The sequence below is a fragment of the Cygnus olor genome, chromosome 2 (assembly GCF_009769625.2).
Source record: "Cygnus olor isolate bCygOlo1 chromosome 2, bCygOlo1.pri.v2, whole genome shotgun sequence".
NCBI lineage: Eukaryota > Metazoa > Chordata > Aves > Anseriformes > Anatidae > Cygnus > Cygnus olor.
In genome coordinates, this window is record NC_049170.1 from 136,695,009 (window position 1) to 136,718,878 (window position 23,870).

Genomic DNA, 23,870 nt, shown 5'->3' on the forward strand with positions numbered 1-23,870 from the left:
TGTGGACCATGAGTAGTAAGGAGCAAGTGTCCAGCAGAGAGGACCGGGGGCTATTGTGGAAAAATCCTTCCTACTTGCTGCCCATTGCACAGCTGCGGCGAGAGACAAACAGCATGCAAGGCCATCCTAGCTGAGGGACACGGGAGTCGAAACCAAAGCAGTGATAGTATTACATCACCCTTGCCAAGGCTGGAAAATATTTTTAAGGGATGATTCTCCAGATGAATTGTGAGCTGGGAATAATGAGCCTGTAAGCTATGGGGTCGTGGTGTGAGTATGCACGTGAAAGGGGAAGTTTGCTGTTTGTATGAACTCTAGCTGATTTTGTATTATTTTGGCTTTGGGTACATTTGTGGCTAATCCTGTGAATGGATGTAGCTTTCATACACTCCTTAAGCAGCTTGCTATACTAGAAGAACTGAAGTCGAGAAATCTTACCATCTTTTGCCACAGCACTGCCTTAGCATGTGCCTTTCTGTCAGGATGATGCTGTGCATCAACAACCACCACAGGAGAACCCAGCTGTACCAGTGCAGCCGAACGCATAGCAGGAGGGGACCTGGACAGAAAGGCTGAGCTGTGGACGCTTAACTGTGCCTAGGGAAACTGCCAGTGGTGCTGGCAAACCTGGGTCCTCTCTCTGCACTGGCTGTGGAGCTACTACTGATGGGCTTTGGCCTTGGTGAAGGCAGTTAGGCAAAGGCTAGGTGCACCGGTTGCCCTTCCAGAACAGTGCCAAGCAAGAGGCCGAGCCATGCGATGGGCACTGGCTACAGTTAGGGCCAGCAATGTGAAAAGCAACTGCAAGTTCTCTGAGATTTCTGTATCTGCTGAAGTCTGCTCTGTCTTTCCCACGTTGCTTTCCTGCTGCCTGAATGTCCACATCTGTTCTGATCAGGCTTCTCTGCAGGCCCCTCGGGTGATTGAATCTTGGTGTGGGGAGCAGTGTAGGGGTAGGCTCATATCTGCTTTTTTTGGCAACCCAGCCCAAAGGCTATGTCTTGAGGCACAGAAGAGAGGAATTTAAGGAAGGTTATGTGGTCAAATCTGAATCTATGTGCTGTGTGGCTTCTCTGTCCACCTATAACTGTGGTAAGTACCAGGGTGTCTGTCTCTTCTGTGGCATCTAGAAATGGGTGCTCTCTTGCCTTGTCTTTCACTTAGCCAGTCAGTTCTTTGGCCAAAGTTTGCTCTTGCCTTGAGAAGACAGTAAAACTTTACCTGTAGGTAATTTCTATGGACTAGAACAAATCGGTATTTTCTGGGTCCAGCCATTCAGCATGGTTTTACCTAAGGAGTTTTAGAGCTTGTTTTAAATGTTCTATGGATCTAAGTAGGTCTTGCAATATTTTATTTACTTATTTATTTTATTTTGGCAAGCATCATGTGTGTGGTAAAACTAGCAGTTTGAGATATTCTAGTTTCAGAGCCCTCAGCAGAACAGACATTTCTTCCTTAGTCCCCAGGATGCTGCATCTCAGGGGGAGTCGGAGGTGGCACTTAACAGGGTTGGTGTTCTCACATAGGAGGTTCTGGATACATTCCTTTGTTTTACTGCATAATATGTACCTGGTTTCTGGTACAAGAATGCTGGTCAGTGAAAATACATGTTAGGCAGAATCATGTATTACACAAATGCTATTTGCACGTGTGACTTTGTATACGTACAGTCTTCAGTTAAAATGACTTAGAAGAAAATCAAGAGGAGCAATGTCTTTTGCAGTTTCCTTTTACCACTTCTCTCTTGGAGCTTGATAAATGCTAAAAAGAAACCTTCATCTCTGTAAGTCAGTAATGAGCTTTTAATTTTGGACTTGAAATAAACAGTTTTGTTCCAGTTCAGATACTGAACAGTGTAGTTTTCTAAAGGGGGAATGATTAAAGGTGAAGTCATAGAAAATAAAAGCTAGAACCCCACTGATTTCAGTGGTGTCAGGGTTTCACATTGAAGGTGAAAATCCAGTCCGTCTAATTGGAAGTTTCATTGCTTCTTGCTTGAGGACACGAACTGGTGGCTTTGCTTCCAGCTCCAAGTCATGTCTCCCAGCAGAGGGCATTGCAGGGTGACATTACTGTTTTTAGAACAAGCTGGCAGAAGGTACAGTGAATTTCAAGGAGCTGTTTGACTGGTCTAAAATTTATTTTAATGACCTCCACTGGGAGAGTAGATTATCAGTCATTTAAAACCAAAGATGCCGCTAGTGAACTGTGTAGTTGGAAGATAAAAGGAATTTTTCCTTGCATTCTAAAAAACCTTTATGCCAGAAAGAGAAAACTAGTGCCAGAAAGTGTTTGCTCTTCAGAGTCTCTATCACACAATTTATTTTCCTCTCTTAAATGACACTGTAGGCTGAACTGCAAAGGCTTGTTTCAGGCTCAGACCCTCCTGACACTCTGTAAAAAAATAATAAACTGTTCGCTTTACAAGTGAAATGCAGAATTTAAGTAAAAATGATGTGAGCAACAAGGAGAAGAGAGAAACTTCATAATTCATAGTAGATGTGGCGAATGACAAACGCAATTTCAAAAAGTAGACATAGGAAAGAAGTTGATTTTTAAAAAGACAGAGGTGTGCTTTGTATCAAATCAAGAAGCTGTGGAGTACCCACGTACCCCAGTGGCAGTGTGTAGCTTTCAGTGCCAGCTTTTTTTTTTTTTTTGCCAGCTCTGCCCCAAAGGCATCCCCCCACATTACATGGCATACATGGCAGGAGCACATCCAAGGGGAAGACAGGGAGGTAGCTACCACGCAGGGCAGATGAAGTGTCCTCTGAATCAGTCCCCACAGCCTGGCCCATCCTGTCCATCTGCCCGTAACTGTAGAGCCAATCCATGTCCTGGAGGCAGTGGATTTCCTGTACATGTTCAGGTTGGCTCCACAACATGGGCATCCTGTTATGTCTCCGTCTGTTAGTCCAGTTTATTGTGTGGCCATCCAGCAAGCTGAGTGGGCACGTGCCTTGAAAGAGGGGAGTGAAAGGCTGAGGAGAGAAGGAGAGGCTGAGAGGAATGTGAAGCAATAGTACTTTATCTTGTCTAGTATTTGTTTGGCTGGTTACAAGGGGACTTTAGCATGTTCAGAAGTTACTAGCATCATTGTAGTTTTACAGGTGGAAAAACCGAGGCACACAGGAAGGTGTATCCTGCTCAGGGTCATCAAGTAAAATCACAAAAAGTACTAAGACCGCTCCAACCACTCCTGTTGGTGAAGTTTCAGCCTGGTACATCATATACTCACTAGTGTGTGTCACACTTATGTGCTGCAGTGAGAAAAACTTGCAAATATTAAAAAAAAATGCAGGTGGGCAAGAGTTAAAAAGCAAATTCTCCTACCTTGATTTTTGATAGTGTTCTCACCAAGGATAGTTTACAGTGTTAAAACCAAAGGGACTTGAAGAGAGCAAAGGTCCTGCATTTGAATTTCAATGAATGATACTGAGGGAGTGGTTGGGGTATTTTATAAATACCCTAAAAATACCTAATAGGCATTCTGCTCTGGAAGACTTGAAAGGACCGTAACCTTTCCTACAGTTTAACAACACATTTCTCCATAAAACTAACTTAGGAGAAATTCCCTGCATTCCCACACCGAACACTTAGCAGTCTTTTCAGACTTATGATATGGCTATAAATATAGCTTATAACCATAAAATTAAGGTTATGTGGACTTGTAACTTTTTATTTTATGCTAGCTCTGTGGGCCACTAGCAAATTCTACAGGGGTTACTGTCCTGAAGTCTGCAATGAATTATGTGAGTAAAGTAAGAGGAAACAAAATAGAAAGCAACCTTCTCTCTTTAAACAGACACATTGGGTGTTTAAGGGGAAAAGAAGGGCAAACAAAGGGAAGGGGAATCCACCATGAAATTCACAACTTATCATGCTCTACAATTTCAATTTCTTTTGACATAGATCTTTGTTCTGTACAGGAAACTTGCTAGCCTACATGGTCATGATTGCACTCAGGGGGTGTTTAATGGCTACGGAACAACTGAAGAAAAGGTGATAGATCTTGTATGTAATAAGTAGTGCTTCCTTGGAAAGCTACTGATGAGATTCTGTCAATCTGTGCCAGGTGAAGCCCTAAAGTTTTGCAAAATTTAGATTTTTTTTTGCTGTGATTGTACTAGAAAATCTTGTTTTCTTTGTAGCTGGGTCCTTGCAAATTGTATTATGGACTGTGAAGTTACAGAGCTCCTGGCTTCTCCAGAAAATGTGCACTGCATTTATTATATGGTTTTACAGCATGTAGAAGACCTCTGGCTTTCCAGTAATGTAACTGTGAACTAAGACATAATAAAGATAGTCTGCTTTTTTCAGTAGTGACTATAGAGTCAAGTTGCCTCTGCTTTTTTCAGTAGTGACTATAGAGTCAAGTTGCCTCAGCTTTTAGGTTCCTGAACAGAAACTCTTGAAACACCTCTGCTTTTAAGAAAACAGGTGAGCAGAATTTTCAGGAAATCAGTCCTTTCTAAGGTAAATTTGTGACCTTCTCCTAGTAATTCTGTGGTCTTGAGAACTTTGAAGGCTATCAGCCACCTAAAGGACAGCCTTCTTTAGCATGAGAATATGTTTTACTGAAATCTCTATCTGGCTTCTGCAGTGATTATAAACATTTGGACAGCATGGAAATTGGATGCGTCTTTACTGACTCAGGCCCTTAGCTAAAAGAAATATAGCCACAGCGGCAGGGGGCTAAGGAAGGGAGCAATTCGTTTAGTTTTCCAATAGTATTGCAACAACATGGCCATCGTAATTTAAAAGCCTTTGGAACAGTCTTCTTCATTTCCTCCTATCCCACTCCCTCAACTTTTTGTCTTGGTCTGGCTTTTGTTCACTTCACGCAGCCTGCCAGACCAACCTGAGCCTGCCTGAACCCAACTGGTTGGTCCCTGACGTAATCCTGAATGGTGACCTGAGAGGCCGACCTCAAGATTTGCTGGGCGGAAAAGGACCCACTTGGTTTTAAAGTGCTGGCTCTGTTTCGTAAGGAGCTGGCAAAGTATGTTTTTCTTTTTACTTTTATAGCTTGTTCCAAAGTCCATAGAGGATACACAGCTGGCTGGCAATACCACAGCTAATTCCATGGCTGCAAAGTCTTAAAAAGCCTCTGGTGATGATGCTCGAAAGCAATGCACAGGAGTAGTGCACACTATGTAATACGCACGCTGCCTACAGACCTGCATGCACTCCACAAATGCACAGCATTTGCAAGGTGTTTCATTAATCTGTAGTGGAAATAAAGTACACGTTTCTATAGATAGCAAGTTCTAAGTGCTCCAGATCTATGTCAGTTTTGATTCTACTCCATTGCTCCTTGTTCTCCTTTGTTTAATGCCACCTGAAGTGAATGACGCCTTCCAAACCTGTTTTACATTTTTGGTACTTGCTTGTGTCCAGACAAGAGTAAGCTGTTGTTTTAAAACTAAATGAATATTCTGATTCCAAATGAATTCATGTCTTTTTCTTGTTTGATGACAGTTTTGTTTTCTCTAGGGTATATATTTTTAAGGGTTTTCTTTTTTCTTCTTGACTTCTGTGGGTTTGTCAGCAGTCTGAAAAAGTCTACAGGACAAAAAAAGCACAAATACACCGTAATTTCATCTAAATCATGACCTGAAAAAGCAGCATGCAGAGAAATAAACAGTAATAATCGTTACAGAACAAATCTCCATTTCTCTCTTCTGAGTAAGGGGAATTGCAGACATGATACCCATCTTTGAAGTAGCAATCCCAATGATAGTTCTATGAAACATGGAAACTGGACAGTTCTCCCAAACACTTGCTGGTAGCTAGGATGAGGTAGTATGTATTTTCCCGTTGTTGGGTAAAGTCACCCACCCAGTCTTTACATAAGGGCTGCATGTGAGCACTGACATGAATTATCTTACTGTGAACATGACAGAGCCCATCACCTTCACTCAACTAAATGTTTCTGTTTCTCAATAACATAAACAAATTGGGACGTGTGCAGCTGAAGGACACATTCCAGTTAGATTTAGGTACCTAAAACCTAAATGGGTTTTAAGCATCTCAGGGAGGCAGCACCGTCAGAGCAGTATTGGGAAGTTTGTGAGTAGTACCTAATTCTTTTTTTTCTTTAATTTCATGTTTCCTCAGTTGTCTGCAGTTCTGCTGCTTGGCAGGCTTATAGCCACATAGATCTGCTTGACATCCAAGCCAGGTGGGGATCTAGTCCAAGGTCTTTGGGACAAATCTTCAACAGCTTCTCAGAGCTCAGGTGGCAAGAACAACATCAATAAGTCCTGAAAAGGATGCAACAGAGTTTCTGTTCTTTCAAAGACGGGTTATAGCTACATCTTCTTTCATACCATCCCTCCTCCCCAAAAAGCCTAGAGAAAACCCTTACCCAGGATGTGGAAAATCCAGGTCCAGTTTGATTCCCTGCTTGAAACGAAAAAACCAGAACTATCTTCCTCACCCATTTCAGGAAAAGGCTTTAACCTCTCGTGTTTGGAGAGGCGATCTCTGTTCCTCTTGCGGTGCAAAATAGAAATCAAGACTCAATAGCTACCATTTAATGTTTGTTAGTTGTTAGCTTTGGGGTGTTTTAGGGATGCACTTCTTCAAGAGTGTTTTGAGTGATTTTTCATTTCCCATTGAATAATTAATGGAGAGGAAAGCATTTCTGTGGGCCTTGGACCACGGACTGGAACTTGAGTTCTACTTATCCTCAGTGAGTGTCCCAGGAGGACATGCAGCCATGCTTGTGTGGCTTTGGCCTGAGAGGCCGGAGGGGTGTTTTGTGGTTAGGGTACGAACTGTGAGCTATTCAGGCTGAGGAAAGAACTGCTGACACGCTCTATCCAGTAGGCTACTGTATAAAACACTGGTGGTAGGATCTCTGACCAGAATGATCTGCAGCTAGTTGCTGAAAGACAGAGCTTCTTCAGAAGGAGCTCTGGGGCTCTTGATCTCAAGGCTGATGGTGTGCTCTGCAGCACAAATTAAGGAGCTTCAGCTGTGTGGAGACTAGAGTTCAGATATGCAGCTGTTGTTGTTTATCTCAATGGGCTAGGATTCATGAATCACTTTTCTTTAAACCATTTAACAGGAGAATGCGTCTGAGAGAAGGTCCAGCTCCATAGTATTCTTATTTGCAGACAATCCAAGCACTAACTGTTGGTTGCCTGCAAGGCATATCCATCTACTCACTGTGTTGGTACTGCTACAGCCAACCCTGAAAGAGGCATCCATTTTCTTCACCCAGGCTTCTGTGAGTCCTCTCCAGGGTGGCCCCGGCACAGAGCACAGTAGGAATCTAGAACAGAATTGGCCAAAGGGATGAATAAATGCGACATAGTCCAAGACTGAGGAAAAGATTTTCATGGATTCATTATTTTTAGCTACAGTTGTACTTTTAGCCACAGCTTCTCTGTGTCAATCAAGGATCTTAATGATGAGCAATGATCTTTTATTCAGTGTTTTGGCACATGCTCTGCAGAGCCCCTGAGGCAAAAAGTAGTGAGTTGAACAACTGTTCAGGAAAGAAAATAACTTGCCTCAAGAGATACTAATTTTATAAAAGTAAAGCATTCTGGGTAGGGCAGACCAACCAGGTTCAACAACTGTGTCCTTTGTAAGTGGTTTCCAGGCAGCTAAAATGCTCCTAGGATATCTGTCTACCTGTGGTCTTGATTTTAATTTCCTTGTCTATTTTCTTCCCCATTGATTTCTTCCTTCTCTCATTTTCTTCCTTTTCCCAATTACATTCCTGGCTGTCAGTACTGAAATGTTCCTTCTTTTTGTGTCCTCTGCCACCCCACCAGCCAAACAGTGGCCTGAATTCAGGGCCTGTTGAGGCACAGGTACCTACTCGCTACCCCGAGCCTGCCCTGAGCCCTAATGCTCTGTACCTCCTTGGTCACAGGTCTGTGGCACTGCTGAGTGCCTGTTCCCTTCTCGTGCACACCTGTCATTCATCCTGCCGTTATCTTCACCCACCCTGGCACACACACAGGGCATCTTCTGATGCCCACCTCACATACCTGTATCCTTAGTGTGTCACCTCCCAACCTTGAGACCTGGCAGTACCTTGGGGTTCTTCTGGGAGAAAGAAGAAACCTCAAAAGAACTGCCCCCCCCCCGCCCCCCCCACCCCCCCTGCCCCCCCAAAAAAGTTTCCTCCATGAGAAAAAGTGGGAGGATTTGATGTCTGTTGGAGACCACAGTGTGCGCAGTTGTATGTGACTATCACCCAAGCACCAGGCTTCTGTATGATTCTGAAGGCAGGTTATCAGTTTTACTAGTTTTAAATTGGCTTCTATGATTTGTTCTTACCAATGGCTTTGCTATATCTAGCATGGGAAAACCAAGACCAGCAAACGAAAGCTGAGCTGCAAAAGTGAACTTGCCTGATGAAGATAAAATTGAGTTTTATATAGTCACGTATTTTATAATCATTATGATGAATTGTGATTGTTTTCCAGGCAAGAAATGACAATATCTGTAAAACTGTTCCTGCAGCAAGGCAGTATTTTCTGTATAGCTCTGATGGAAAACGTGATTCATGGATTATTACAATTTTTTTCATTATAAGTTTTGGGTTTTCCATTATTTCTTACAATTCCTTTAGGACAACATTGGATTCTTGAGTTCATATGCTCTGGGATACCTGCATGTAGTTTACATGCAATTTATGGAAAGAAGATAAGTGTTTGAGAAGACTGGACTGTACAGCCACTGAATACTGGAGGGAGAGAAATTTTTGCAGCTAGATCTCACAGTCTGGGTTAAATCTTAATCACAACCATGCTGGTATAAATCCAGAGTAACTACACAGGGTTTCTCAATAAGGGTCCTGATCACAATGCTGCTGAATTAAACACAGCTCGTGCCTAGTGTGTTCCAAGCCACCCGTTGATGTAAGTATCTTCTGGTGGATGTATACAAGTCCAGGCAAGTTCACAAGCAGGATACCAATTGTCCTTTATATTGCTGCTTTCTAGTGCTCTACTGGAGTTCTTGGTAACCAAAGAAGCATAATGCAGAGAGCTTTAGTACTACTCTAGAAAATACAGACATAAGAGAAAAAAATAACTAATGAAAATATTACAGAAATGTGATTCTAAGGTTAACAAATGTCATTAGTCAGGTTGCCAGCTCTGTCTACATAGTGCCATAGCGACACTTGAAGAAAAATGAATAGAGTATTGCTGAAGACAGTGTAGGAACTAGACAATATAACATTTCAAAGGTTGTGTTTTCCCCTTTGTGTGCATATAGTCAAGGAAGAACATACCACATAGGAAAATTAGTGAGCCTAACACATTTAACATCATGGCTATCCCTGGCATGCTTTCCGTAGTTAGTTTAAAATTGTGTTCCATGGACTTACAGTACTTTCTTTGATTTGTTGCCAATATTTACTTAAGCAAATTGAAGAGCTCATGTTATACTAGGGTAGAAAGAGTGATAAATTGCAAAAATGTCGTAAATGTTAAAGCTAACATAATTTTTCAGAAGAAATCTGAAGAACTTATTCTCATGGCTGATAACTTTAACAGATTGAAAGGAAAACACGTGATACATAACAGTCAATAAGTAAGAACTGATAGATGAGTGATGCAGGTTCAAATGTCTACAGTAACTTGAAGAGGTTTTGGCAAAGCATTTCTACTGGGTTCACTGAATCACAGTTCATTAGTATTCTAAACAACAGCTTTGAATTGTAGAAAAAGTTTACGAGTTATTCTGTTCAAATGTGAGAACTGAGAGACTGAACTCTGCCTACAAAAAAGTAAGCCCCAATGTTGAGTTCAGGATAGAGTTTGGCCCACTGTAGTTCTTTTAGTCTATTTTCTTGTCTCTTGGAGAAAGCTGTTGTAGAAACTGTATTTTCAGAGCCCCAAGGCACATAACAGAGATGGTATGGACCAAAACTAAAAGCCTGAACTGGTACACTAATTTTACTGCAAGTCAAATCTAGGTTTAAATAAAAGTGTTGTACTTTCTGGGAATCTCTTTAAATGAAAAAAAAATAGATTATTATATGAACTTATGAGAATCAAAATGATTTCAACTAGATTTAGTTGGATGCATTCTGTCTCTGGAATTATACTTTTAGGAACATACTGTGTATTTCCGGTGGTTATACTGGAGTGCTGCAGGTTTATGCTTCTGGGCACTGCTGGAAATCTGAAGATTATTTAGTTTATATTAAAGCCAAGTGGGTATTGTACAAAAATATTTAGAAATGTTTGTTTCATGAAAAGAAGGATCTCAGTGAGTTGTAGAACTATTGGAGTCTGGTATCCCATTGCCTTGTTACTTCTAGGTGGAATCTCAAGATACTTGGCTGAAGCTATCAGTCCAATTAGGTAGTACTCTCAGACCTTTTAATGGTTTCTGTTAACATGTGGTTACCTAATTATCTGTACTGAAAGCCCATTCACAGAAAATCGACCTCATCAGAGATGCTTATAAGATTTAATAAGAAATGTGTGTTGTGAACAGAGGACAGTAGGAAGAGTGAGTATTATGAAATCTCTTTGATTTTGCTCCTCTACATAGGTGACCTTCCTGTGATGTAAGGATCAAGTAATACTGTCACCAGGTGGGGTGGGTAAAACCAAATACAACCCTTGAATAGTAAATAATGTATAACAAATAGCAAAAGAAAGAACTGAAGTGAATCACTTGAGAACAATCTAAACAGCTGAAATATGTTCACTGACACAGTTATTGGAACAATTGTGAATAACAACCAGATGAATTAAAGTCAAAGTTTGTCCATAATAACTCACAAAGAGAACAAAAGGCTTAATCCACTAAATAAAACATTTGCTATGAAAAGCTTGCCCAGCTCTAGTTCGTATGTTGTAAAAGAAGGTTGGCTTAAGATATGTTTTATTACCAAACTCAGATAAGGATACAAGGAAATGCTGCCTGTGGACTTCATTAAAGGAGCTATGGACTTTGATATCTAAGAGTGGTCAATAGGTGAAATGAAGGTATTTTTACATTTTTTATGACTTTAGTGTAACAAGAAGAGGATATAACCAGCCGAACTCGGGGGAGGAGGCAAGCAAAGGAAAGTCAACATAAAATTAGACTGCAAAAAAGATAAACCATCTTTTGGCGAGCTTATTTTGACTTTTTAAACTGGAAGGGAGAGCTGCTGTGGACAGTCCCTCCCTTCCACCATTATGCAATGACTTCCACCCCATTTTACATTGCTAGCCCTCTGTGTCAGCGAATGCATATCCATAAATATAAGCTGGCCCTGGCACTTCAGGAGACATCGCCTGATTCAGGCCTGTGAAATTCCTCAGAGCAACCCCTTGCTTCTACAGAGTGCTGGTCTGTTCCCCCTGCTGTAGGCAAATGCATGTGGCTTTAGCTGTGATAACTTCCTCAAGGTTACGTTGACCTTAGCTTATGAATCAAGTGGATAATATCCTGGTGGGGAGGGAGGACTTTGTGAGGGTGGATAATTAAAATCCTCTCTCAGGTTCCTTGGGAGACCACAAAGAAGAATGCTCTCACACACACACAAAAATAAGAATGTGCATTTGGAAGGAGTATTCATCACCAGTGTGTTACTTTCTGATGGGTACAGGAAGACTCGCAGGATGTTAGTCACGTTAGCTTTGCATGCAAGTCCACATCAATGAATTACAAGGCATCCTCTGCTGAGCAGGACTTTATGCTTTGCAGTTCTTTCACACAGAGCAGTCCTATGGATTGCAGGACATAACTGGGGAGGAATCATGGGCTCGTCCTGAAAATTGCAGTCCTTTGAAATTGGAGCTTTATTGATTTGTAGTCATTTAAATTTCATACATCTTTCCCAATCTGTTGACACATCTGTGGAGCAGTCCCTGAACAGTGCTAAGGGTCCCAGGTGCTTAGGTAGGTTACTAATAGTACCTAGTGAAAGGCAGTTGCTCACTAGTAACAGCTGGCAGAAATCACCATGAATATAGAGATCCCATCCCCTTTTCTGGGGTGAGAACCCTCAGAAGGAGAAGGGACTCCATGGAGCAGGGATCTCTGAGGATTTCTTTTATGATTTTCTCCCCAGTTTTCTTCTACTTTCTTGGTCATTCAGGAGTTCCTGAGTTCCCTCCAGTGATGGATGGGGAGTTTAACAACACACAGGGCTTCATTCACAGTGGGATACATGAAGGACTAGTGTTAGTGTAGGAAGTCTTTTTGCTCTAATGGAGTTTTTTTCTTTTTCCCTTGATTTTGTGGGTAACTTGAGCATTGGTTTCTTCAGTTCCCCCCATAGTCTCCAAAGTGATACACGGTTATATTATGGTATCTTTGCATCTTCCAGGCTGCTCCCATTAGAGCTGACAAGGACACGGATGAGCACGGATTAAAGGAGTGATGTGTCCTGTCTGGTTTCAGATTCCAGATTGCCTCTTCTCCCCTACCCTGCATCCAAGGCACTGACGAGAACTGACTTCATGGTTCTGAGGACCAAACAAGTCCGGGGAAGAAACAGGTTGGTAAACTGAAAAAGAAAAAACCCACAACCTGAAACAGTCCTCCCAAAATTCCAAAGCAAAGCACAAATTCAAAAGCACTGCAACTGTTCTGTGACCGTTCACAGGTGGGAGTTGAGGAATTAAGGAAACCTTAGAAAACTGAGGTCATGTCTGCTCTGCCTAGACATTAAAGATCCCGTGGTGCTTTACATACTGGGGAAAGATTTACCCCCGTGTCCTGATCAAAATGTAACCTTTTTCTCGGAGCAAAAGAGAATACCATACTTTGATTAGGGGCTCTTCTTCATCCTGGAAGTGTCTGCATTTCACCTATGCAGTGTGTGCCACTTGAGTCTTTGTGTAAATATACACATAAGTGTACAAAGAAAGACCTGGGTATTGCAAGGGGCATTGAACACAAATGGAAGATTCCTGTGCTTGTACAGAATGTCAGCAGGCTTATGGCCATGTCTTGTGAAGTATTTTGGGACTTCTTTTTAGATATTCCTCATTATTTATAATTAATATGAAGGAATGGCCAGCACTGCAAGCAACAAGATGTAACCTCTGTTGACCTTGGTTGGACAAATGTTCTCATATATGGGAAGTGTTACACATGTGAACACTAGTTTTGACTTTATCAGAACTGTTTGCAGTATTAGAGACATTTACTGATATTCAAGTTGGGAAAATCATTTAGGTGAGGAAAAGAATTTGCAAGTATACAGTTAAATCTGCAAGAATATTTGCAGAGCATAGCTTTGATTTATCATCAGTGTTTGCCAAGTTCTGTGCTAATGGGTCAGAATTTGTCTCTCCTATTTCCTAACTTAAAAAAATTCCAACACAATTTTATTTCATCTTTTTAAGCACTTTGACTGTAGGGATCAAAATAACTTCAACTTCTATACCAAGTTATACCAGAGAATAATTTTTGTTGCGCTGTAGCATAGACTTGCTGTTTCAACAGAAAAATAAAAACCATCCACTTAATGTGTAATTAATAGTTTGGCATTTCCCTAAGGCTTACTGAGGACCCTTTCTGTTTCTGTTTTGTATTACTGAACTCCCTTGCTAAATATTTCCAGATCATATAGATTTAGATAAGACATGTTCCAGAACTTATAACATTTTTTATTTTGACTTTTACAGTATTTATTAGTGTAATGAAAATAATACTTTGACAAGTCCCCAAATAAATGGTAATATTCACCCCTGGATAGTTAAGTGAAATGTTCAGTGGCTGTAGGCCATGAGTTATTTAACCACGCTTGCATTGGAGACATAAAAAGTATGACAAAAATTTTGGTGCAGATCCCTTAAAAGCCCATGAACCTCTCCTTTGACCAAGGTCCTGGTCCTGTAGTTTGAGGAACTTAGGAGGACATTGGCAGACAAGAAATGCCACTGAAATCCAGGGAGCTCTCCTGGGGGTACAAGGACACTGTAGGATCGGGACCTAACCATATAACATCCTTTTGAGTGTCTTTATGGCATTCTCTGGGATCTCTCTTACCTGGCTTTTATGCATGGCAAAAAAAGTGTACGAAGAGCAATATGGTGAAAAGAACTGTAACTCAGAAATGAGGTAGCTGGGAAAATATCAGAGATTCAGACGTCAAAAAAACAATTATGATAAATTAATATGAATTCCTGCATTCCTAGAGATAAAGAATTTCACCCACGTTCACCAATAGGTATGAAATTATTAAGGCTACTTTTGTACTTATTACTATATGAATGTGTATTATTGCTGAAGAGAATAGGAAGGCCCATTTCTGTGCAACAGTTTGTGTGACTAAGGCCTGTAAAATCTTCAATGCAACATTTGTCATCTTTGTTAAGCTTTTAACACACGTTTGAGACTATTCAAAAATTAAGGAGCCTTTGGAATCCGGGCTGGATCATGGGATGCATGTGGATACCGAAAGAAGGGCTTTGTAAAACTCTCTGGCCAAAATGAGCACATTTTCTCCTTTACTGGGCAGTTCTCAACTTACGGCTCCCTGGTCATATCTACACATCATGATTCTTTTCCTGGTGGATGTGAGTCAAGTGGTCTTTACCTCTGCTCCTTTTTCTCACTCACACAGACTTACAAGTTAATTTTTAAAGAGAGAAACACCAGTTTAAAAGCAAGAGCTGTTGAGTTTCCACTTGGAAATGTTAAAAACCAACACGTTCACTTTCCTCAAAACAAACATTTCTTTTCCTAAATGAAAAGTTTCAACACAAAAAAGAATACCCCCATTCTTTATCCCAGCCAAAACAATTTTTCCAAAGGTGACTAAAAGTCGTTTATAGGTTTATGTTCAGTTGTTTGATACATTTATTGTTTGTCTAAAAATTGTGTGAGTTGCAACAGGTTTGCTATTTGATGCCTTCACTTCAGCAAGGCTAAGGAATACAAGGATGTTTTCCTGGCAAAACCACTTGATTTATTTAAAGTAATTGTAAGGCATTTTTCTCCTCTTGGTCCTTCCAGAGTAGACCACATTGAATGTATGTTCAAATTTTAATTTACCTGAAACATACCTACTTGTTTGTTAACATACTCACAGGGTTGAGTGTGTTGCGTTGTATAAAATTGGGCTGTATGTGGTGATTTCTTTTATCACAAGTTTCATAATTGGAAGAAAATCCCTCCTGCTTATCTTTTCCCAGCATATACTTCCATGTATACACAATGGATCTGACTACACAAACACACGGGGAAGTTTGAGATTCATTTGATATTACTTCTGAACACGCAGTACTTCTTTCTTCAGTGCATGGAAAAGAGATCAACTCCTTGTTTAGTAGTACTGCACAGACGTCTGACACCATCTGGGAATGATCGTAGAATCTATGAACTTGGAAATTGCATGTTTTTACTCGATGTGTTTCCTAGAAGAGTCTGAAACTTCACATGCTGGTCCGTATGCTACCTCAACCCATTGTGAATAAATTATTTTTATAACAGCTATACAGAATTCTGTCTGTTTGCAAAAGCCATGCGCCTTGCAAACTAATTGGGTCTGAATGTAATGAATCTGAAAAGAAATTAGCTGGCTAATTTCTTAAGGAAAAGAATGGCAGGTATTGAATCCCTATTAAGCAGATAAGTGAAATTTCTTTCCAAACAGTCGAATCTATGTTATTCTCCAAAAGACTTATTGTGACTACCATTATCTCCATTTGAAATGGATGCGATAACTCCCATAACTTCAGTGGGAATACAATAAAATGAGCCCCAAGTACAGGTGAAAATCCCACCCTTTCAATGCTTGTAAGGTTACATGTTCAATTTACACTGGTTGCACCCACAAGGTTGGATCACATTCTTTTTAACTTCAAAAAAGGAGTAAAAAATTGTCAAAAAAAATCAACGCAATTCTTTATCTTTGAGATAGTTCTGAATTTTCTAGTAACTTTTCTAAATTTCTAGGTCGTACATGTCTTTGTGATCTCATGGCTGAAAATAGTCTTATCTGACATAGGGCCTGAAATAAGCTGCAGCTTCTGCCTCCCTAAGATTTTTGGTACTTCAGGGTAAGTAGCATTTGAGTGTGTGGGCAACTTGTCCCAGCTGGGCTGGTGGCATCTGGGCTCTTCTTGCTTGGGTTTGTTTATCTGTGACAGCTTCTAGAGGTAGCATGCTTTTGGTGCAAGAAGGACTTCTAAATTCTTCTGAACTTGCCTGAGTTACGCTGAAAGAAGGTCTTGTTCAGTCACAAAGCTATAGGTCTGGAAGGGATCACAAGGTGTCCTGCCCTTGATACCACAGCAGGATTCAGTGATAGGCACATATGTCTGGTCTGCTCTTAAAAATCTGCGCTTTCTTCCCCGATAGCTTGCAGCTCTGGTCTGTTGCTCACTCTGACCACCTCACAGACTGATAATTCTTTTCCTCTTTCCTTGTACCCAGCTGAAACCTTCTTTATTGCAAATTAGTTTTTCATCCTTCTCTCCATGGCCACAGAGCATAGTTCATCATCGCTGTCTCCAACTGCGTTTTTCATATTGGAAGACTGTTATTGTGTGCCCCTTCAGTCTTCTCTTTTCTAGACTAAACAAACCTAGTTCCTTCAGCTTTTCCCTCATAGGTCATGTTTTCTAAACCTCTTAACATTGTTTTTTTCTGTGTAAAAGCAAAGACAGTTGTGCTGGGAAAATTATTTCCCCAGCATTTGGCCATCGGGGGTCCCTGCTGTGAGATGGTTTCTTTCTTCCCAGAGAGAGAGCATTACCCACCTTTGAGTTAATGCTATCCTGAAGGCCTCATGTTATCAGTTGTCAAGTTCTGTGACCACTGAGTGGTGTGGAAAATTAGATCAGAAGGGTGAGGAAGCATTAGGGGTAGGGGTAATATGTGCTAAATTGTATAGATTTAGCATACAGATGACAGATTGATTGAAAAGTCTATAGATACCATGGTTTCCAAGAAGCCCATCTCTAGAAATCCCTACTTAAAGAGGGAAGTTAGATGATATCCTTCTTGGGAGACCCTGGAGGATGGATGCAATGGAGTCATGGGGTGTCAGATCTGATGATCTGGACTGAGAATTGACGTTTGCATTGCTGGGGGGAAAGCTTTCTCTGCGGTGGATTAAAAATAAATTGCATTTACTCTCCCTGACTTTTTCTCCTTCTAACCACATGCCAGTGGTATTTCTGGAGGAAGACCTGTTGAGGCTTGACCCAAGATTTGAGAATTAACTTGACTCAGCTCTAGCTTGACATGCAGGAATTATTCTGTGTTCTACTATTTTTTGTACCTGAAGCTTTAATCTCTCTTTCCTCCATTTCTCATTTTAATGAAATACACCAAGAAAAATGCAAGGATGATGAAAAGCCTCCTGAAGCCCAGGATTTATTTTGTTACAAAGCAAGGGATCCCTAGCCCCATGGCTAGTCAAAATAATGTGGGAGGTTATATTAGCAATTTCACATTTCCTTTCCACTGGGGTAGAAGACTGAAAAGTATCTCCAAATCCCCCCAAGCCGTTACTGTGCTTATTCAGCATCATCATCACTTATCACCACTAAATTGATACATAAGATTTTCCATCCTTTCTAAGTCTGGCATCGCCGAGTGGCTGCAGCCTATGGATTCTGGCCAGCAGCATTTCTGTGACAATCTCACAGCACTACTGTAACAAGGAATGTTTGCCACAGTCTTAAAAGCTGATGGGAATACAAATCCTTATAGATTCATCCTACAAATCTAGGTTTACCTCTTAATTAGCCCAATTAATTTCTGCTGAGCTTAGGCCCTGTTTACACTGGCCATGACAAAGGACTTCACCTCTGCCAGAGGACAGAGTTAAGCCTACTTCCAGCTGAGATAGCTTATGAAATGTTTTCTCAAACCTGTGTGGATAGCACCAAACGGTGTCAGGGCCACACTTACAAACTGCGTTCTCCTTCAGGGACTGGAGAGCCGGCTCAGAAAAGGCTGAAAGAGCCACTTGTGTCATAGTTTGCACTGCCAGAGCCGAAGACAAACACTAGCTAGCAGGGTGCAGCTACAAGCCAGCCAAAGCCTGCTGGAAGCTGTGTTAGCTGGGATAAGTAAAGCATAGACACTGCCTCTGCCCTGCCTGCGGGCCCCAGAGGGAGGATTTGCTGAGGGGAGAGGCCTGTGGGGCTGACCAGAGGTGAGCCTAGCTCACCATTTCTTCGAAAGACAGCCTAGCAAGGAACATCATTTGACCTTGAGGGGATGATCACATTTCATTGGCTTCCATATTTCTAGTGCAGAAGGAAATTTACTCGGGAATCCCTCAAGGCACTAGAGATATGCCAGATATCCACCAAAGCGACGGCCTTATGAATCCCTCTTCAGTCCAGCACCTCCTGGCTACATCCACAAACCGACAGACGGGATCTCCAGATTGATCCCAAACAGGCTTTGTGGAGCAGGTTGTTCCTTCAAAGTGACTTCTCTGTTGTATTTTCTATGTTTGAATGACAGACACAACGTAGTTGTACCCATGTAACGTTGTGGGTAACAGGGCTCCCTAAAATCTGCAGAGATCTTTCTAACCTGCTACTACCTGATTATTTTTACCAATTTCTTGGTCATTCATAGGGTTTTTATTTTCCCACTTTATATTTTTGCAGAGTGGAGATGCAAATCATCAGGCTTCAGTCTAACACAGCTAATTAAGTAATGCTGTCCATGTCCACATATAAGAATGGCCAAATCAAGAGCTGGTAGCAGTTTTGCTACAAGCTGAAACACAACATCCATCATTTCATTACATTACAGTGCAACTTGTTAAAAAATACTTCCCCCCCCCCCCCCCCCCCCCCCCCCCAGCTTGTAGGATTAGAACTTGCTTGGTGTCTTGTTTGGCAGCAGGAAGGATGGCTTTTTGGACGGATGTTTGAAATAAAAAACAGTTGCTGATGATAGCAAGGCACTTCAGCCTTCTGCCATGAAGAATAGCTTCCAGAATGGAGAAAAATGTGAAGTCTGTGTTCTGTGTTCTTTACCGACCACTGGTGCAGGATGCTATGGTCTATCAGTTGTTAGCACAGACCTTCAACAAATCACATAACTCTTTCAACCTTTCTACTTTAACTGTGCAAATGAAAAAGTAACTGTAAATCTTGTTGACAATTACTTCTATATCTATTGGCAGGCAGTCAACTTTGGCCTTAACAACATGGGAACAATATGTGCAGCACAGCCAATGCCCATTAATTGTCTCTTTAGTTTCTCCTGCAACCTGTAGAGCATATTTCTCCCAGGTGATCTGCTTCTCTAAACATTAGTACAAGCTTGTCTGGCACAGAATGCCAGTAATTTATGAGTTAGATTCTGGTTTTCAGTAATATTTACAGTGTGCTCTGATGTAGACCACAGTAGATACTTTAAAAATGAAAATGTGGGAAATTTGCTTTCTTGGTTACCTTCAAGAAGCAATTAAAAATTATACTGATTTTTAATGGACTGTTTCATCAGCTGACACAGACCCAGAGACTGCTTTCGTCCTCAGCCCACATCTGTTTGCTCACTAGTGAATGACACGCGCGTACAGTAACTGCAAGCACTTTCCGCATACTTCCCTCTCTGTGGCACGGGACTACTGTCAGGATTGCCTTGTCATCTTGACTCCCAGATGTACCGCTGTCCTGTTTAATCACTGTCATTTTAGTCTCTTTCACTTCTCCAAGACCTCCTCCACGTTTTGGGAAGGGCCCTGTGACAACAGGCAATAATAACTGCTTGGCTGGGATGGATACTTTTCTAGCGGGAACGGTTGACCTTTCACTTTCTGCTTCTGAACTATTCTCTCAGTGCTGAATGCTTTATAACACTTATTTAATGAGCAATCTCTTCCCAGCTCTCCCAAGAACTTAATAGCAGAAGCTGTAGCAAGATCTCCTATCATCATCCCTTTTTGTTCCAAAGGCATTGCTGAACATACCCCAGTTCTTTATGTAGTGTTGTTACAGCTAAATCCAAGTTATACACAAAAGCAAAAGTAGGGAAATAAATACTGCATGAGTTCTACCTCTTTAACACGTTTCATTCAATTTTATTGTACAATTTAGACACTGGAAGCCCACTGAGGCTTGGAATACACTAGGCTATCCCAGTCCTATTAAATGAAGGTTCGAGCTATTGTTTAGACATGAAGTGCAGTTGAATTAAGTTTGAATTACAATTTTAAGGATCACTTGTGATCTCAGGCTCTTGGGCCTGGGATTTGGAATCAGGCTGGACTGTTGTCTTTCAGCAGAATCAGAAATAAATCTCTCTTTATTGTGGAGGAAACAAACCACATTTGGGAAACATGCCGTGTATCATTTCCCTCACTAAATGACCTCCTCTGCATTGGTGAAGCCTTACTTAGCCCTCTAGCTGCTTTCTGCTACTTTGTTAGCAGGCAAGTCATTTCCAGTGGGATCTGCTCACTGATTTTCTGAAAGGAAGGCACAGTAATCTTCCTGCTGATTGTCACAGACTCAAGCTAGAGAAAAAAAGTTTAAGGAAAAACTGATGGCCAACCTTTACCTAGTGCTACCTTTGTTGTGGTGTGGCAGTGCCTAGTGAGAACAGTAAAAGAAAAGCATTTACCCAGAAGAACCGTCTCTGGACAAATTTCAGGATTCTTTTTTTTTTTTTTTTTTTTTTTTTTTTTTTTTTTTTGGTGGTGCTTTCCTCTTAAGTTTTGCAGAAGCACTAGTGTCACCTATGCCTACACCTGCAGAAAGATCTTCCCTGCAGTGGTGTTTCCACTCATTTGTAAGCCTGTAGCTATCCCTGACTGTTCAATAAGTAGTCTCACTACATGGAGAAGAGAAAAAGAGCATTCAACCAGACCTTGAATGCCACAGGTAGCTTGGGCTCACCCTCTGCATCCTCTCCTCTGGTAGCCACCAGAGCACCCTGCTCCTCCCTGCTCCCAGGCTCTCTGATCTGATGTGGTCCCACCTTGCCAGGTCCAGCAGAGCTTCCCCAGGTGTCCTCCTCACCCTGCCTGGGCTGCAGGTGATGTTGGACAGCCTGCATAGCTCCTGCTGGAACATGGTCAGACACCCCGTCCTGGAGCATATCTCCCTGCTTGCATGCCCTGTCAAGCAAAACCAGGGAGAAATTTGCCCATGGCCACAAGAAAATACTTTGGTATCAAATTGTCTTGCTCAAAGTGGCACCTAAAAAAATGTGGCTTGCCCAAAGGTGCCAAATTTTCACAGCCCCACGTACTCTTGAGGAATTTTTGTTGCTGAGTGTCTTTGAGGGTCAAAAATGAAACATGGGAGGTCTGCATGGTCATCTGAATGGCTGTTTTCTCCAGATATTCACATACCTATTAATGAGTTTATTCCTGGTGGGGGTGGTAGGGATTAACCCCTTCCTATCTCCAAAAGAGGGAAATATATCGTAAAATCAAACCTTCAGTGCTGATATTGGCTTTGATGAAGGCCAGAGCCAACAAAAACAGTTATTGCAGCCTTCAGATGAAATAACTGATATGCAGTAGCTTTCCCAGATGTACAGGCATGAGGAAGATGGCTGTATTCATATATTTTCTCACACGTATCTGCTAAGGGAGAAGCCCCACGTCCCACTGTAAATACCCAGTAATGTTATGTAAAGCTATGGCTTTCCCTGGAGAATTTTTGCTTCATAAATTGTTGGCAGCTCAGGATGGATGTAATCTTGCTCCTATGTGTTAAGTAGAAACAGGGCCTGTTGCTGTCAGACCACTAGACTGAAGCCTTGAGCAATAAGGCGTATCTTATTAATGGCCGCAAAAATACACTTGCCATTTATTATCTTCTGAGACGAAGAATTTAAAACGTGCCCGAGTATCACCTTTGAATAAAGCACTACCTCCTGCCTATATAGTGTAACATAAGCCAGGTTTATTGCTTCACCAGAGTACAGGAGGGTGGTTACTGCAGCCGCGGCCCATGAGGTTGCATACCACAGACTTGTTTTTGCCTAAGGTAGCTCATTTAAGTGATGCTGCGTGATGCATTTTCCCAGTGATATGAAACGTAAGAAAGGTGTATTCTCCTGTGTTTTTGCTGACCTGGCTGGGGTTTGCAACAGGGGACACTTATTTGCCACTAGATGCAAAAGCAGCGAAGGACCTAGTACTGGAAGTATATTTAGTCTTTTATAGCATTGGACATTTCCTCATCTAATCCTCTGGGCACCAATTTTGCTTATCTTTTGTTAAATTACTTTCCTAAGCAAATATAAACACTTCATGTGACCTTGAACTGATTTTAGACATTTTATGTAGGTTAAAGATCAATAATGAATCAATGTGTCTTTGGCAAGCAGTAAGGGAACTTGGATGAATAATTCATTCTCTGCATCTGTCTTCAGATATCTGTAGTTTGAGAGATGACGATATGCTCAAAATGTGTAAGGACCCTTGCGTATATATGAATAATCCTCACTGCCTAGGCTGGGATTTACACCTGTTTTTCTGAAGACTCTGCTGGATGTCTTGATAGACATTCCAAGTGGCAGGTCCAAGTCTGGGAGCTTTTCAGATGTGAAAACCCATCATGATCTAGATCTGCAGTTGGAATCCACAAAGTTGGTAGATATTGTTCCTAGGCTGTTTCCAGGTATAGGATCTTCAGATACCTGGATGAACTACCTACATGTGAGCAGCAAGATTTTGTCCAGAAGTTTGAACTTCATTGGTCATCCAGGGAGATATTTATCAAGTGTACTCTGTGCTGACTGCGCAAGACTTACGAGGAGCAACTGAGGGGAACTGGGGTTGTTTAGTCTGGAGATGAGGAGTCTCTGGGGAGACCTTATTGCTCTCTACAACTACCTGAGAGGAGGTTGCAGCGAGGAGGGTGCCGGTCTCTTTTATTGGGTGACAAGTGATAGTATGAGACGAAATGGCCTCAAGTTGCCCCAGGGGAGGATTAGATTGGATACTGGGAAGTGTTTTTTCAAGGAGAGGATGGCCAAGCATTGGAATGGGCTGCCCAGGGATGTGGTGGAGTCCCCATCCCTGGGGTATTTAAGAGATGTTTGGATGTGTGGACATGGCACTAGTGGCCATGGTTTAGTGATGGGACTCAGTAGGTCAGGTTGATGGTTGGACTTGATGATCTTGAGGGTTTTTTCCAACCTAGATGATTCTATGATTCTATGACCCTGTGGTGTTTGTGCTCAGCCAGGTGGATGCTGCAGGAACATGAAGCAAGGCAGTTTGTTTGGCAGAGCAGAGCGGGGGAGGAGTTTGTCAAGATGTAGACAGATCCTCTAACAGGGATTTTTGCCACAGGTAAAAAATACTACTTAGAGATGACAAAGAGCACACGTGCACTTTGCAGCTTAAAAATGTGTGTCTGTAATATCATCACTCTAGGGTGCTTATAAACATCCTGCAGAGCCCAGCTGAAATTTATGGTATATGCAACACAGTACTAAGGCATCATTGAACCACCAATGTTTTAAAAATCTGGCATCCCCTTTACTTGCAAGGCTGAACTGTTTTAAATTTATTTACACCCCACCATTTCCTTAGGGAACTGTTTTCCATAAACTAATGAGGCACTGGTGCAAGAGCTTCAGTGTTATTCCTGGCAGAGACCATTTCGACTCAGAGGCATACTTCACCTTTTTTTTTTTTTCTTCAGTAGCCCAGTGCAAATAATAAATAGGAGGAAATACATCATGTTTTTTAATATGGGGGCCAAGTTACAGGACCGCAAAAGGTTAAACAAAGCAATTACAAGTTGAAATCTATGCTATCTCACTTGTTCCCACAATTTTTCGTGTCTTAACTTTTCATGTATTTCAGAATTGCATGTCCGCTTTGTTGGTCAAACCACCAGCAACCAAAAGGGAAGTAATAAGATCGTTATTCTGTGTCATGTCCAAAAGGCTGAGTGTGCCATACAGTGGATCTTTCACTTCACATTTGAGATACTATG

General features: G+C 41.5%; 1 long non-coding RNA gene across 2 annotated transcripts; it reads left to right on the forward strand.

The window, feature by feature from the left end:
- The first annotated feature begins 11,978 nt into the window (after window positions 1–11,978).
- On the forward strand, window positions 11,979–15,415 carry LOC121064688. 2 transcript variants are annotated; one of them, XR_005816626.1, is made up of 3 exons: window positions 11,979–12,158; window positions 12,305–12,475; window positions 15,123–15,415. It is a non-coding gene; the product is annotated as an uncharacterized LOC121064688 (long non-coding RNA). The 2 variants fall into 2 exon arrangements; XR_005816625.1 differs by lacking the exon at window positions 15,123–15,415 and adding an exon at window positions 12,584–12,901.
- Window positions 15,416–23,870: the final 8,455 nt, after the last annotated feature.